Consider the following 15,811-nt stretch of genomic DNA (forward strand, 5'->3'; position numbering starts at 1 on the left):
GTCCCTCCAGAAATACATGTACAAATAACTTAGACATAATTTAATACACTGGTCGACTGTTACTTCCTTATGTTTAAACACTAAAATGTTCCTTGCTTTCCACAATGCCGCCTTCACACATGCAATAATAATCCATACAATTTTAAAATCCTCCTCTCTTATCCCCATCCCATAAAATACTCTGTTAAAATCCAAAAAATTAACAGTACTCACAGCTCTCACTATATTGCACACTTTCCTCCATATTGTCTGTGCAAAATTACAATTCCAGAAGATGTGCATGGGTGTTTCACTATTCCCACACCTGGATCTTGGGCACACTTCAGATCTTACCAACCCACGCCTGTGTTGGAACTCACGGGTTGGCAGGCAGTCTTTTACTATACACCAGAGTAAATCCCTGTGTTCATTAGATAACACACTATAATTTACATTCATCCAGATTCTTTCCACAATTTTGAATGAAAAATGTTCCACAGGACTGATACCTATTCTCTCTTCCAGGATTTTTAGGATTTTTTTATGGCATTTAAGAACATTTATTTCGACCATCTTAAGTTTAAAATCTCTTAAAATTTTTTCTAAAACAATATAATTTCCTGGAGGTAAAAACCTATAAGGCCTATTTAGAGACATCTCCAACCATTTATAATTTCTAATATAGAAACCTAAATTATATATAGAAAACAACTTTAGCTTAGAGCCTGGTCCTAATAAAGTGCATACACAGTTCGCTACATACTTTGCATATAAAAAGGACCTAATATCCGGAAAACCTTTCCCACCTTTTTTCTTTGATTTATATATCTCCTCTCTCTTTACTCTTTCCATCTTGGATCTCCATAAAAAATTAAAACATACCTTAATAACTCTCTTCATGATATTATTTTGGGGGATAAAAACTGTTGAGACATATAAAAACATTGGGAGTAAAACCTGTCTAATAATTAAAATTTTTCCTTCCAGGGTAAGATCTCTCAACTGCCAGAAAGTAATCTTTTTCTTAACTCTTTCCAGCAGAGACTCCCAATTTCTTAACATTACCACCTGACTCTGAGAAATAAATACCTAAAATTTTTACTTCATTCATTCTTGTTAATTTACACTCAGAATCTACAATAAAATCACCAACAGTTAAAATACCAGATTTTTCCATGTTAATTTTAAAACCCGATGCGCCCCCAAACCAATCCACTGTTCTTATGGCTCTGTTCATGCTTCTAGTGTCTTTAACTAAAACCGTCACATCATCCATATATGCCACCACTTTAACTTGTTCATTGCAACTCCCGGGAATAAAAAAACCATTGATTACCTTATCTCTCCTAAAAGCTGCTAAAAGTGGTTCAATTGCACAAATAAAAAGAATAGGGGATAAGGGACACCCCTGTTTAACGCCACAGTTTATTTTTACATTATCAGATAAAAAACCATTAATAGATATTTTGCTAAAACATGATTTGTAAAGAGATTTAATACGTTTGCTAAAAACATCCGGGCATCCCATTTTCTCTAAAACTGCAAATAAAAAATCATGGGCAACTCTATCGTACGCTTTTTCAAAATCCAAAGTAATTAGAGCAAGCTTTTGTTTTCTGTCTAAAACATCCCATAAAACATCCCTTATTAAAATCAATGAGTCGCTGATTCTCCGATTTGGCACTGCACACGTCTGATCCACTTCTATTACTGAGCCGATTACCTTTTTTAATCTATTTGCTAGTAACTTTGCATATACCTTACAGTCCGTATTTAAAAGGGTTATTGGTCTCCAATTTTTAATCCGTTCTTTATTTCCTTTCTTAAATAATAAAACAATAAGACCCTCCCACCACGACTCTGGGACACTAAAAGATGCTTCTGCTTCTAAAATTACTTCATAAAAATCCTCACCCATGATCTCCCATAAACACTTGTAAAATTCAACAGGTAGTCCATCTGCTCCCGGCGTTTTGTTATTTTGTAGCGTATTAATTGTATTAAAAACTTCCTCTTTAGTAAAATTCCCTATTAAAAAAGATTTATCTTCCGCATTAAAATTTTTTTCCAGTCCTTCTAAAAAATGTTTTTTTAGAGACACATCCGTGTTTTTAACAGAAAATAAATCATCATAAAATTCTTTTGCTTTCATCTTCTTCCCCTCCAAACTTGTTTCTCCTTCCAAAACCTTCATATAATCCTTCTTGTCACATATTTTTTTAAAAAAGAATTTTGTGCATTTTTCATCCTCGTCTAAAACTTTTACTCGGGAATTAAAAATAATTTCTTTACCTTTTTCTTTCAGGCAGTTTTGGATCTTTTCTTTTGTTGTTCGGATCGCCTCCTGCAGATCACATCCGTTATTTTCGAGGTGAAAAAAACATTGCAGTTTAGCATTAAGATCATTATAAAAAATACGTTTTGCAGCAGCTTTCTTCTTTCCTTCTTTAATAAAAAATATTTTTACCTCCTTCTTGACAAAATCCCACCAATTAAAAATAGATTTAAAAAACGTTTTTTTTAGCTTCAGTTTTTCATACAGCTTTTTAAAACCTTCCATAACCACCTCGTCTTGTAGTAGGGATACATTAAATTTCCAGTGTGACGGTCTTTTATCCACATCTGATTCTATTTTAAAACTACATTCTATTATTTTATGATCTGAAAAAGGTGTTGAATGCGTTTTAAAACCTGAGCATGTTAGGGCTTGAGATATAAAAATATAATCTATTCTGGATGAAACACCTCTCCCCACCCAAGTGACTTCATGCTCCTTTTTTTGTCCATCTAATGCCCATGTATCTTTAAGATTAAAAGCTGCTAAAATATTTCTAAGACATGAAGCTGACCCATCTTTTACATTTTTTAAATGACAATTAAAATCCCCACCTAAAACTAATGGATCTACTCCAGGTAAAAACAGCTGCAACAGTTCAAACAAATGTAATCTCAAGGCTTTTTCTGCATTTGCATACACATTAAAACACCTCACTTTCTTCCCATTTTTCTGCACATCAATTCTTAAAATCCTCCCAGGGTATATCTCTTCATAATTTACAATCTCCCAATCTTTAGAGCATAAAAACCCCACACCATCACTTTTTGACTCGTTCCCACCAGAAAAGCATAAGTTACCCTTCCATATACCCTGTAAATATTCATAGCTTATTTTTTTTGTCAAATTACATTCTTGTAGAAAGATAAAATCAATATTTTCATTATTTAAAAAATCATATAAAGCAGTTCTCTTATATAGGTCGTTAAACCCCTGAACATTCAGGGACATTGAGCGGATCATCTTCTAACATTTAGTGCAGGGCTCTTCCCTCCGCCCTCATTCTCTACTGCCGGAGAAGATGGGTCTACCTCCAGATCTGATACATCCGAAGATGACACACTCCCCAGCAGACTTGTTGCTTCTAATGCCTTTACTTTCCCACCACATGGTATTCCTTCATTATCACTTCTATCCACACTTCTTTTTAGAGATTTTTCTGTGCAGTCCATTTGTACCTGCGCGCAAGGTAAGCTCTGCGACAGGGAATTAGTAGGAGTGGACTCCACTACTTCTGGAATATCACTTTCCCCTCCACAACTACTCCCTTTACTTAGTGGAGAAATTTCTTGCAACATTTGACTCTTCTCTTCTCTCTTCTGATCTTCTTTCTTCTGTTCTTCTATCTTCTTCTTTTCATTCTTATCTTCTTTCTTCTTATCTTCTTTCTTCTGCTCTTCTCTCTTTTTCCTTTCCATCTGTTTCTTTATCTCCATGGCCCTTTTTTCTATGTCCTCTATCCTCTTCTGTTTTTCCTCTTCCTTCTTTCTCTTCCTTTCTTCCAACTTCCTTTCCTCTTCTTCTTGTGATTTTTTAACCCGTTCCTCCTTCTTCTTCTCCTTCATTGCCCGTCCCTCCTCTTCCTCTTTTCTCTTTCTTTCTGTCTCCTCCTTCTCACTCCTTTCTTTCTCCTCTTCCCCTTTTTCCTCTTCAGCAGCAATGCCTGCTTCCACATCGTCTTTAGCTTCTTGTTGCTGTTCTTCAGGCGATGTGTCCATCTCCTCTACCTCCTTTTTCTTATTTTTAGGGCACTCATCCATCTGGTGAGGAGTACCCATGCAACTAAAACACTTGTTACATTCTGCATCCAGATGTCCATATTTTTTACACACACGGCAGTAGTGTGGCATCCCTGGGAAGAATAAATAACCGCGGCTATGGTTGATATAAACCTGCGGCGGAGGTCTGGACACGCCCCCCTCCTCATTCGGGTTCTTCCTAAATGATACCACATACACACGTTTCCCGTTCCACACTCCAAACTGTGTTTCCCCGCGTCTCTTAGGGATGATTTTGTCACAATACATTGATAGGTAACTTTCAACCTCAGAGTCTGTAATAAATGGACTAAACAAATGAATCGTCAGTACTTTCATTGAAAACTGAAAAGAGGGGATTACTTTCACCCCCTCCAGCTCTACCTTCTCTTTATTTACTTCATAAAGAGCGTAGGCACTTTCACACTGCGAGGCTTTATTAAGCGTAACATCATAAAGTCCTCGAGAAAAAAAAGATTGAAAGCAAAAAAGATGCTCCTTGTCGATCTTCAAGAGCTTACAAATAACATTGAAAATAAATTGAGAATCTTTCACCTGCCGGTGGTCAGGAGCAACCACGAACCTGATGGTGTCCTTCAGCGGATGCTCCTCCGAGAAATAATCATTCGGGTTGCTTGCTTGATTCTCCTTCCTTCCTCCAGGGTTTCTCCTTGTCTCCATGATTTTCCTCTTCTTTTCCAGATACCAAGGAAAATATCACACACGGATCGCAGCCTCCACGAAGTTCGTCCTCCCTCCAACACACCGTCCTCCGTAAAGAAAAGGCACTGCAGCTTTAGCACCGATTCCCAAAAGCAGCACTGGATATCTCCAAAGGCCAAGAATCGGTTCTGCCACCACAGTAACCTTCAGCCCAATGTCACAACCCACTACAGATCGTGCCAAAAGGCCGAGAAGCGATAACCAGAATTGGTTTCAAACTACGGAGCCACCCAAGGATCCTGAAAAGTCCATTTGTGGAGATGAGCTCCTGGACTCCCGTTAAGAAGACATGTTGTCAACCTCTAGATCCCTTACATGCCTGCACTTTTCGGCTTGCTGCTGCTGCAATCCACGCGTTTTAGATCTGCATAACTCCACCTCTTTAAACACAGCACCTTCACCCCCTGCTGTTCCCACCCGCCTCAACACCGTTGGAAGGGAGGAGGACCAATTAAGGCGGGGGGTGGGGTGGAACGAGCAGCTGTCTACCCTTAGCAGGAGGGCTCCTGATTACATACCTCGCCTGCTGCTGCTGCTGCTGGCTGTCCAGCAGCAGACTGAAGGTGGCTGCTGCTGTGCACAGGTATATAAAGGCTCAGAGCCTATTATGACACGCGCAGCCAGCGTTCCATTGCCACATTCCATCTACTGCAGGCAGGATACCTGGCTGGCTGAATGTCGCTGAGAAGCTCACAGAGACCGCCATAAGCAACAGTTTAACAGAATGCCACAGACTAATCAACCAAACTTTTTGGGTTGGGTTCTCTTTTATAGTCTGCAGGCATTAAATGAAAGAAGTCAGTGTTCCAGCAGAAGGAGACAACGTTTCAGAAAAGGCATTGTAGCAAACCAAAAAAGAAATTTTAAGCGCAGCAGAGTAACCAGCGCACATACCTGTTAGCTCAGGTGAGTTTAAAAGGCTGCTGTTGATAACAAGGGCATTTGCTAAATAGATGGTGTGTGTGCAACAATATACTGAAAGGTCAATTATATTGTGCAGCTTATCTCACCACCTGTAGTTATTTAGGTGAAAGCTCCAAAATGCTTGCCTAATATGTCTGTTTATCCAAAAGGAAGTAAAAAGGAGAGCTAGAAAGATAGCATTGCATCACATTACATGGCAATGCAATGCACAGTTGCTGAAGTTGAACCAAAATGAGCTTGTAATCTGGCTTCTGCAACTTTGAACATGAAAAATCCAATGAGGAGAAGAAAAGCAAAGCCAAAGAGTCCATCCCAAAATCCGACAAACAAGCAAAATGAACAAAAAACATTGAATTCAATTCTTTCTGATTTTAGAAACTGCATTAAAGAAGGGGTGCACCGGTCCTGGAGATACTGCAATACCAGGTCAATGCGTGGAGTGGACAGAGCAAGCTCTTTTTCCATCTCCCTGTTCTAAAAATCCATTTAATATATGGTCCCCAGATAGGGGACGTATCAGATATTAAACTGATAAGAACAGATACTACACTTGATCTTAGCCAAAAGGCCGAGAAGCGATAACCAGAATTGGTTTCAAACTACGGAGCCACCCAAGGATCCTGAAAAGTCCATTTGTGGAGATGAGCTCCTGGACTCCCGTTAAGAAGACATGTTGTCAACCTCTAGATCCCTTACATGCCTGCACTTTTCGGCTTGCTGCTGCTGCAATCCACGCGTTTTAGATCTGCATAACTCCACCTCTTTAAACACAGCACCTTCACCCCCTGCTGTTCCCACCCGCCTCAACACCGTTGGAAGGGAGGAGAACCAATTAAGGCGGGGGGTGGGGTGGAACGAGCAGCTGTCTACCCTTAGCAGGAGGGCTCCTGATTACATACCTCTCCTGCTGCTGCTGCTGCTGGCTGTCCAGCAGCAGACTGAAGGTGGCTGCTGCTGTGCACAGGTATATAAAGGCTCAGAGCCTATTATGACACGCGCAGCCAGCGTTCCATTGCCACATTCCATCTACTGCAGGCAGGATACCTGGCTGGCTGAATGTCGCTGAGAAGCTCACAGAGACCGCCATAAGCAACAGTTTAACAGAATGCCACAGACTAATCAACCAAACTTTTTGGGTTGGGTTCTCTTTTATAGTCTGCAGGCATTAAATGAAAGAAGTCAGTGTTCCAGCAGAAGGAGACAACGTTTCAGAAAAGGCATTGTAGCAAACCAAAAAAGAAATTTTAAGCGCAGCAGAGTAACCAGCGCACATACCTGTTAGCTCAGGTGAGTTTAAAAGGCTGCTGTTGATAACAAGGGCATTTGCTAAATAGATGGTGTGTGTGCAACAATATACTGAAAGGTCAATTATATTGTGCAGCTTATCTCACCACCTGTAGTTATTTAGGTGAAAGCTCCAAAATGCTTGCCTAATATGTCTGTTTATCCAAAAGGAAGTAAAAAGGGAGAGCTAGAAAGATAGCATTGCATCACATTACATGGCAATGCAATGCACAGTTGCTGAAGTTGAACCAAAATGAGCTTGTAATCTGGCTTCTGCAACTTTGAACATGAAAAATCCAATGAGGAGAAGAAAAGCAAAGCCAAAGAGTCCATCCCAAAATCCGACAAACAAGCAAAATGAACAAAAAACATTGAATTCAATTCTTTCTGATTTTAGAAACTGCATTAAAGAAGGGGTGCACCGGTCCTGGAGATACTGCAATACCAGGTCAATGCGTGGAGTGGACAGAGCAAGCTCTTTTTCCATCTCCCTGTTCTAAAAATCCATTTAATATATGGTCCCCAGATAGGGGACGTATCAGATATTAAACTGATAAGAACAGATACTACACTTGATCTTAGCCAAAAGGCCGAGAAGCGATAACCAGAATTGGTTTCAAACTACGGAGCCACCCAAGGATCCTGAAAAGTCCATTTGTGGAGATGAGCTCCTGGACTCCCGTTAAGAAGACATGTTGTCAACCTCTAGATCCCTTACATGCCTGCACTTTTCGGCTTGCTGCTGCTGCAATCCACGCGTTTTAGATCTGCATAACTCCACCTCTTTAAACACAGCACCTTCACCCCCTGCTGTTCCCACCCGCCTCAACACCGTTGGAAGGGAGGAGAACCAATTAAGGCGGGGGGTGGGGTGGAACGAGCAGCTGTCTACCCTTAGCAGGAGGGCTCCTGATTACATACCTCTCCTGCTGCTGCTGCTGCTGGCTGTCCAGCAGCAGACTGAAGGTGGCTGCTGCTGTGCACAGGTATATAAAGGCTCAGAGCCTATTATGACACGCGCAGCCAGCGTTCCATTGCCACATTCCATCTACTGCAGGCAGGATACCTGGCTGGCTGAATGTCGCTGAGAAGCTCACAGAGACCGCCATAAGCAACAGTTTAACAGAATGCCACAGACTAATCAACCAAACTTTTTGGGTTGGGTTCTCTTTTATAGTCTGCAGGCATTAAATGAAAGAAGTCAGTGTTCCAGCAGAAGGAGACAACGTTTCAGAAAAGGCATTGTAGCAAACCAAAAAAGAAATTTTAAGCGCAGCAGAGTAACCAGCGCACATACCTGTTAGCTCAGGTGAGTTTAAAAGGCTGCTGTTGATAACAAGGGCATTTGCTAAATAGATGGTGTGTGTGCAACAATATACTGAAAGGTCAATTATATTGTGCAGCTTATCTCACCACCTGTAGTTATTTAGGTGAAAGCTCCAAAATGCTTGCCTAATATGTCTGTTTATCCAAAAGGAAGTAAAAAGGGAGAGCTAGAAAGATAGCATTGCATCACATTACATGGCAATGCAATGCACAGTTGCTGAAGTTGAACCAAAATGAGCTTGTAATCTGGCTTCTGCAACTTTGAACATGAAAAATCCAATGAGGAGAAGAAAAGCAAAGCCAAAGAGTCCATCCCAAAATCCGACAAACAAGCAAAATGAACAAAAAACATTGAATTCAATTCTTTCTGATTTTAGAAACTGCATTAAAGAAGGGGTGCACCGGTCCTGGAGATACTGCAATACCAGGTCAATGCGTGGAGTGGACAGAGCAAGCTCTTTTTCCATCTCCCTGTTCTAAAAATCCATTTAATATATGGTCCCCAGATAGGGGACGTATCAGATATTAAACTGATAAGAACAGATACTACACTTGATCTTAGCCAAAAGGCCGAGAAGCGATAACCAGAATGGGTTTCAAACTACGGAGCCACCCAAGGATCCTGAAAAGTCCATTTGTGGAGATGAGCTCCTGGACTCCCGTTAAGAAGACATGTTGTCAACCTCTAGATCCCTTACATGCCTGCACTTTTCGGCTTGCTGCTGCTGCAATCCACGCGTTTTAGATCTGCATAACTCCACCTCTTTAAACACAGCACCTTCACCCCCTGCTGTTCCCACCCGCCTCAACACCGTTGGAAGGGAGGAGAACCAATTAAGGCGGGGGGTGGGGTGGAACGAGCAGCTGTCTACCCTTAGCAGGAGGGCTCCTGATTACATACCTCTCCTGCTGCTGCTGCTGGCTGTCCAGCAGCAGACTGAAGGTGGCTGCTGCTGTGCACAGGTATATAAAGGCTCAGAGCCTATTATGACACGCGCAGCCAGCGTTCCATTGCCACATTCCATCTACTGCAGGCAGGATACCTGGCTGGCTGAATGTCGCTGAGAAGCTCACAGAGACCGCCATAAGCAACAGTTTAACAGAATGCCACAGACTAATCAACCAAACTTTTTGGGTTGGGTTCTCTTTTATAGTCTGCAGGCATTAAATGAAAGAAGTCAGTGTTCCAGCAGAAGGAGACAACGTTTCAGAAAAGGCATTGTAGCAAACCAAAAAAGAAATTTTAAGCGCAGCAGAGTAACCAGCGCACATACCTGTTAGCTCAGGTGAGTTTAAAAGGCTGCTGTTGATAACAAGGGCATTTGCTAAATAGATGGTGTGTGTGCAACAATATACTGAAAGGTCAATTATATTGTGCAGCTTATCTCACCACCTGTAGTTATTTAGGTGAAAGCTCCAAAATGCTTGCCTAATATGTCTGTTTATCCAAAAGGAAGTAAAAAGGGAGAGCTAGAAAGATAGCATTGCATCACATTACATGGCAATGCAATGCACAGTTGCTGAAGTTGAACCAAAATGAGCTTATAATCTGGCTTCTGCAACTTTGAACATGAAAAATCCAATGAGGAGAAGAAAAGCAAAGCCAAAGAGTCCATCCCAAAATCCGACAAACAAGCAAAATGAACAAAAAACATTGAATTCAATTCTTTCTGATTTTAGAAACTGCATTAAAGAAGGGGTGCACCGGTCCTGGAGATACTGCAATACCAGGTCAATGCGTGGAGTGGACAGAGCAAGCTCTTTTTCCATCTCCCTGTTCTAAAAATCCATTTAATATATGGTCCCCAGATAGGGGACGTATCAGATATTAAACTGATAAGAACAGATACTACACTTGATCTTAGCCAAAAGGCCGAGAAGCGATAACCAGAATTGGTTTCAAACTACGGAGCCACCCAAGGATCCTGAAAAGTCCATTTGTGGAGATGAGCTCCTGGACTCCCGTTAAGAAGACATGTTGTCAACCTCTAGATCCCTTACATGCCTGCACTTTTCGGCTTGCTGCTGCTGCAATCCACGCGTTTTAGATCTGCATAACTCCACCTCTTTAAACACAGCACCTTCACCCCCTGCTGTTCCCACCCGCCTCAACACCGTTGGAAGGGAGGAGAACCAATTAAGGCGGGGGGTGGGGTGGAACGAGCAGCTGTCTACCCTTAGCAGGAGGGCTCCTGATTACATACCTCTCCTGCTGCTGCTGCTGCTGGCTGTCCAGCAGCAGACTGAAGGTGGCTGCTGCTGTGCACAGGTATATAAAGGCTCAGAGCCTATTATGACACGCGCAGCCAGCGTTCCATTGCCACATTCCATCTACTGCAGGCAGGATACCTGGCTGGCTGAATGTCGCTGAGAAGCTCACAGAGACCGCCATAAGCAACAGTTTAACAGAATGCCACAGACTAATCAACCAAACTTTTTGGGTTGGGTTCTCTTTTATAGTCTGCAGGCATTAAATGAAAGAAGTCAGTGTTCCAGCAGAAGGAGACAACGTTTCAGAAAAGGCATTGTAGCAAACCAAAAAAGAAATTTTAAGCGCAGCAGAGTAACCAGCGCACATACCTGTTAGCTCAGGTGAGTTTAAAAGGCTGCTGTTGACAACAAGGGCATTTGCTAAATAGATGGTGTGTGTGCAACAATATACTGAAAGGTCAATTATATTGTGCAGCTTATCTCACCACCTGTAGTTATTTAGGTGAAAGCTCCAAAATGCTTGCCTAATATGTCTGTTTATCCAAAAGGAAGTAAAAAGGGAGAGCTAGAAAGATAGCATTGCATCACATTACATGGCAATGCAATGCACAGTTGCTGAAGTTGAACCAAAATGAGCTTGTAATCTGGCTTCTGCAACTTTGAACATGAAAAATCCAATGAGGAGAAGAAAAGCAAAGCCAAAGAGTCCATCCCAAAATCCGACAAACAAGCAAAATGAACAAAAAACATTGAATTCAATTCTTTCTGATTTTAGAAACTGCATTAAAGAAGGGGTGCACCGGTCCTGGAGATACTGCAATACCAGGTCAATGCGTGGAGTGGACAGAGCAAGCTCTTTTTCCATCTCCCTGTTCTAAAAATCCATTTAATATATGGTCCCCAGATAGGGGACGTATCAGATATTAAACTGATAAGAACAGATACTACACTTGATCTTAGCCAAAAGGCCGAGAAGCGATAACCAGAATTGGTTTCAAACTACGGAGCCACCCAAGGATCCTGAAAAGTCCATTTGTGGAGATGAGATCCTGGACTCCCGTTAAGAAGACATGTTGTCAACCTCTAGATCCCTTACATGCCTGCACTTTTCGGCTTGCTGCTGCTGCAATCCACGCGTTTTAGATCTGCATAACTCCACCTCTTTAAACACAGCACCTTCACCCCCTGCTGTTCCCACCCGCCTCAACACCGTTGGAAGGGAGGAGAACCAATTAAGGCGGGGGGTGGGGTGGAACGAGCAGCTGTCTACCCTTAGCAGGAGGGCTCCTGATTACATACCTCTCCTGCTGCTGCTGGCTGTCCAGCAGCAGACTGAAGGTGGCTGCTGCTGTGCACAGGTATATAAAGGCTCAGAGCCTATTATGACACGCGCAGCCAGCGTTCCATTGCCACATTCCATCTACTGCAGGCAGGATACCTGGCTGGCTGAATGTCGCTGAGAAGCTCACAGAGACCGCCATAAGCAACAGTTTAACAGAATGCCACAGACTAATCAACCAAACTTTTTGGGTTGGGTTCTCTTTTATAGTCTGCAGGCATTAAATGAAAGAAGTCAGTGTTCCAGCAGAAGGAGACAACGTTTCAGAAAAGGCATTGTAGCAAACCAAAAAAGAAATTTTAAGCGCAGCAGAGTAACCAGCGCACATACCTGTTAGCTCAGGTGAGTTTAAAAGGCTGCTGTTGATAACAAGGGCATTTGCTAAATAGATGGTGTGTGTGCAACAATATACTGAAAGGTCAATTATATTGTGCAGCTTATCTCACCACCTGTAGTTATTTAGGTGAAAGCTCCAAAATGCTTGCCTAATATGTCTGTTTATCCAAAAGGAAGTAAAAAGGGAGAGCTAGAAAGATAGCATTGCATCACATTACATGGCAATGCAATGCACAGTTGCTGAAGTTGAACCAAAATGAGCTTGTAATCTGGCTTCTGCAACTTTGAACATGAAAAATCCAATGAGGAGAAGAAAAGCAAAGCCAAAGAGTCCATCCCAAAATCCGACAAACAAGCAAAATGAACAAAAAACATTGAATTCAATTCTTTCTGATTTTAGAAACTGCATTAAAGAAGGGGTGCACCGGTCCTGGAGATACTGCAATACCAGGTCAATGCGTGGAGTGGACAGAGCAAGCTCTTTTTCCATCTCCCTGTTCTAAAAATCCATTTAATATATGGTCCCCAGATAGGGGACGTATCAGATATTAAACTGATAAGAACAGATACTACACTTGATCTTAGCCAAAAGGCCGAGAAGCGATAACCAGAATTGGTTTCAAACTACGGAGCCACCCAAGGATCCTGAAAAGTCCATTTGTGGAGATGAGCTCCTGGACTCCCGTTAAGAAGACATGTTGTCAACCTCTAGATCCCTTACATGCCTGCACTTTTCGGCTTGCTGCTGCTGCAATCCACGCGTTTTAGATCTGCATAACTCCACCTCTTTAAACACAGCACCTTCACCCCCTGCTGTTCCCACCCGCCTCAACACCGTTGGAAGGGAGGAGAACCAATTAAGGCGGGGGGTGGGGTGGAACGAGCAGCTGTCTACCCTTAGCAGGAGGGCTCCTGATTACATACCTCTCCTGCTGCTGCTGCTGCTGCTGGCTGTCCAGCAGCAGACTGAAGGTGGCTGCTGCTGTGCACAGGTATATAAAGGCTCAGAGCCTATTATGACACGCGCAGCCAGCGTTCCATTGCCACATTCCATCTACTGCAGGCAGGATACCTGGCTGGCTGAATGTCGCTGAGAAGCTCACAGAGACCGCCATAAGCAACAGTTTAACAGAATGCCACAGACTAATCAACCAAACTTTTTGGGTTGGGTTCTCTTTTATAGTCTGCAGGCATTAAATGAAAGAAGTCAGTGTTCCAGCAGAAGGAGACAACGTTTCAGAAAAGGCATTGTAGCAAACCAAAAAAGAAATTTTAAGCGCAGCAGAGTAACCAGCGCACATACCTGTTAGCTCAGGTGAGTTTAAAAGGCTGCTGTTGATAACAAGGGCATTTGCTAAATAGATGGTGTGTGTGCAACAATATACTGAAAGGTCAATTATATTGTGCAGCTTATCTCACCACCTGTAGTTATTTAGGTGAAAGCTCCAAAATGCTTGCCTAATATGTCTGTTTATCCAAAAGGAAGTAAAAAGGGAGAGCTAGAAAGATAGCATTGCATCACATTACATGGCAATGCAATGCACAGTTGCTGAAGTTGAACCAAAATGAGCTTGTAATCTGGCTTCTGCAAATTTGAACATGAAAAATCCAATGAGGAGAAGAAAAGCAAAGCCAAAGAGTCCATCCCAAAATCCGACAAACAAGCAAAATGAACAAAAAACATTGAATTCAATTCTTTCTGATTTTAGAAACTGCATTAAAGAAGGGGTGCACCGGTCCTGGAGATACTGCAATACCAGGTCAATGCGTGGAGTGGACAGAGCAAGCTCTTTTTCCATCTCCCTGTTCTAAAAATCCATTTAATATATGGTCCCCAGATAGGGGACGTATCAGATATTAAACTGATAAGAACAGATACTACACTTGATCTTAGCCAAAAGGCCGAGAAGCGATAACCAGAATTGGTTTCAAACTACGGAGCCACCCAAGGATCCTGAAAAGTCCATTTGTGGAGATGAGCTCCTGGACTCCCGTTAAGAAGACATGTTGTCAACCTCTAGATCCCTTACATGCCTGCACTTTTCTGCTTGCTGCTGCTGCAATCCACGCGTTTTAGATCTGCATAACTCCACCTCTTTAAACACAGCACCTTCACCCCCTGCTGTTCCCACCCGCCTCAACACCGTTGGAAGGGAGGAGAACCAATTAAGGCGGGGGGTGGGGTGGAACGAGCAGCTGTCTACCCTTAGCAGGAGGGCTCCTGATTACATACCTCTCCTGCTGCTGCTGCTGCTGGCTGTCCAGCAGCAGACTGAAGGTGGCTGCTGCTGTGCACAGGTATATAAAGGCTCAGAGCCTATTATGACACGCGCAGCCAGCGTTCCATTGCCACATTCCATCTACTGCAGGCAGGATACCTGGCTGGCTGAATGTCGCTGAGAAGCTCACAGAGACCGCCATAAGCAACAGTTTAACAGAATGCCACAGACTAATCAACCAAACTTTTTGGGTTGGGTTCTCTTTTATAGTCTGCAGGCATTAAATAAAAGAAGTCAGTGTTCCAGCAGAAGGAGACAACGTTTCAGAAAAGGCATTGTAGCAAACCAAAAAAGAAATTTTAAGCGCAGCAGAGTAACCAGCGCACATACCTGTTAGCTCAGGTGAGTTTAAAAGGCTGCTGTTGATAACAAGGGCATTTGCTAAATAGATGGTGTGTGTGCAACAATATACTGAAAGGTCAATTATATTGTGCAGCTTATCTCACCACCTGTAGTTATTTAGGTGAAAGCTCCAAAATGCTTGCCTAATATGTCTGTTTATCCAAAAGGAAGTAAAAAGGGAGAGCTAGAAAGATAGCATTGCATCACATTACATGGCAATGCAATGCACAGTTGCTGAAGTTGAACCAAAATGAGCTTGTAATCTGGCTTCTGCAACTTTGAACATGAAAAATCCAATGAGGAGAAGAAAAGCAAAGCCAAAGAGTCCATCCCAAAATCCGACAAACAAGCAAAATGAACAAAAAACATTGAATTCAATTCTTTCTGATTTTAGAAACTGCATTAAAGAAGGGGTGCACCGGTCCTGGAGATACTGCAATACCAGGTCAATGCGTGGAGTGGACAGAGCAAGCTCTTTTTCCATCTCCCTGTTCTAAAAATCCATTTAATATATGGTCCCCAGATAGGGGACGTATCAGATATTAAACTGATAAGAACAGATACTACACTTGATCTTAGCCAAAAGGCCGAGAAGCGATAACCAGAATTGGTTTCAAACTACGGAGCCACCCAAGGATCCTGAAAAGTCCATTTGTGGAGATGAGCTCCTGTACTACCGTTAAGAAGACATGTTGTCAACCTCTAGATCCCTTACATGCCTGCACTTTTCTGCTTGCTGCTGCTGCAATCCACGCGTTTTAGATCTGCATAACTCCACCTCTTTAAACACAGCACCTTCACCCCCTGCTGTTCCCACCCGCCTCAACACCGTTGGAAGGGAGGAGAACCAATTAAGGCGGGGGGTGGGGTGGAACGAGCAGCTGTCTACCCTTAGCAGGAGGGCTCCTGATTACATACCTCTCCTGCTGCTGCTGCTGCTGCTGGCTGTCCAGCAGCAGACTGAAGGTGGCTGCTG

The 15,811-nt window shown here is 42.6% G+C and overlaps 8 non-coding genes across 8 annotated transcripts; all 8 read right to left on the reverse strand.

Moving 5' to 3' along the window:
- Nucleotides 1-6,107: 6,107 nt before the first annotated feature.
- Nucleotides 6,108-6,298, reverse strand: LOC141204549 (U2 spliceosomal RNA). Its single transcript, XR_012275410.1, has one exon. It is a non-coding gene; the product is annotated as a U2 spliceosomal RNA (small nuclear RNA).
- A 1,115-nt stretch (nucleotides 6,299-7,413) lies between these two features.
- On the reverse strand, nucleotides 7,414-7,604 carry LOC141204550 (U2 spliceosomal RNA). The gene has a single exon (XR_012275411.1). It is a non-coding gene; the product is annotated as a U2 spliceosomal RNA (small nuclear RNA).
- A 1,115-nt stretch (nucleotides 7,605-8,719) lies between these two features.
- Nucleotides 8,720-8,910, reverse strand: LOC141204551 (U2 spliceosomal RNA). Its single transcript, XR_012275412.1, has one exon. It is a non-coding gene; the product is annotated as a U2 spliceosomal RNA (small nuclear RNA).
- Nucleotides 8,911-10,022: 1,112 nt separating this feature from the next.
- Nucleotides 10,023-10,213, reverse strand: LOC141204552 (U2 spliceosomal RNA). The gene has a single exon (XR_012275413.1). It is a non-coding gene; the product is annotated as a U2 spliceosomal RNA (small nuclear RNA).
- Nucleotides 10,214-11,328: 1,115 nt separating this feature from the next.
- On the reverse strand, nucleotides 11,329-11,519 carry LOC141204553 (U2 spliceosomal RNA). Its single transcript, XR_012275414.1, has one exon. It is a non-coding gene; the product is annotated as a U2 spliceosomal RNA (small nuclear RNA).
- Nucleotides 11,520-12,628: 1,109 nt separating this feature from the next.
- LOC141204554 (U2 spliceosomal RNA) lies at nucleotides 12,629-12,819 on the reverse strand. Its single transcript, XR_012275415.1, has one exon. It is a non-coding gene; the product is annotated as a U2 spliceosomal RNA (small nuclear RNA).
- Nucleotides 12,820-13,937: 1,118 nt separating this feature from the next.
- Nucleotides 13,938-14,128, reverse strand: LOC141204555 (U2 spliceosomal RNA). Its single transcript, XR_012275416.1, has one exon. It is a non-coding gene; the product is annotated as a U2 spliceosomal RNA (small nuclear RNA).
- Nucleotides 14,129-15,243: 1,115 nt separating this feature from the next.
- LOC141204557 (U2 spliceosomal RNA) lies at nucleotides 15,244-15,434 on the reverse strand. Its single transcript, XR_012275417.1, has one exon. It is a non-coding gene; the product is annotated as a U2 spliceosomal RNA (small nuclear RNA).
- Nucleotides 15,435-15,811: the final 377 nt, after the last annotated feature.

This window comes from Phyllobates terribilis, unplaced genomic scaffold, assembly GCF_046119375.1.
Source record: "Phyllobates terribilis strain yellow unplaced genomic scaffold, ASM4611937v1 Scaffold_134__1_contigs__length_4944459, whole genome shotgun sequence".
NCBI lineage: Eukaryota > Metazoa > Chordata > Amphibia > Anura > Dendrobatidae > Phyllobates > Phyllobates terribilis.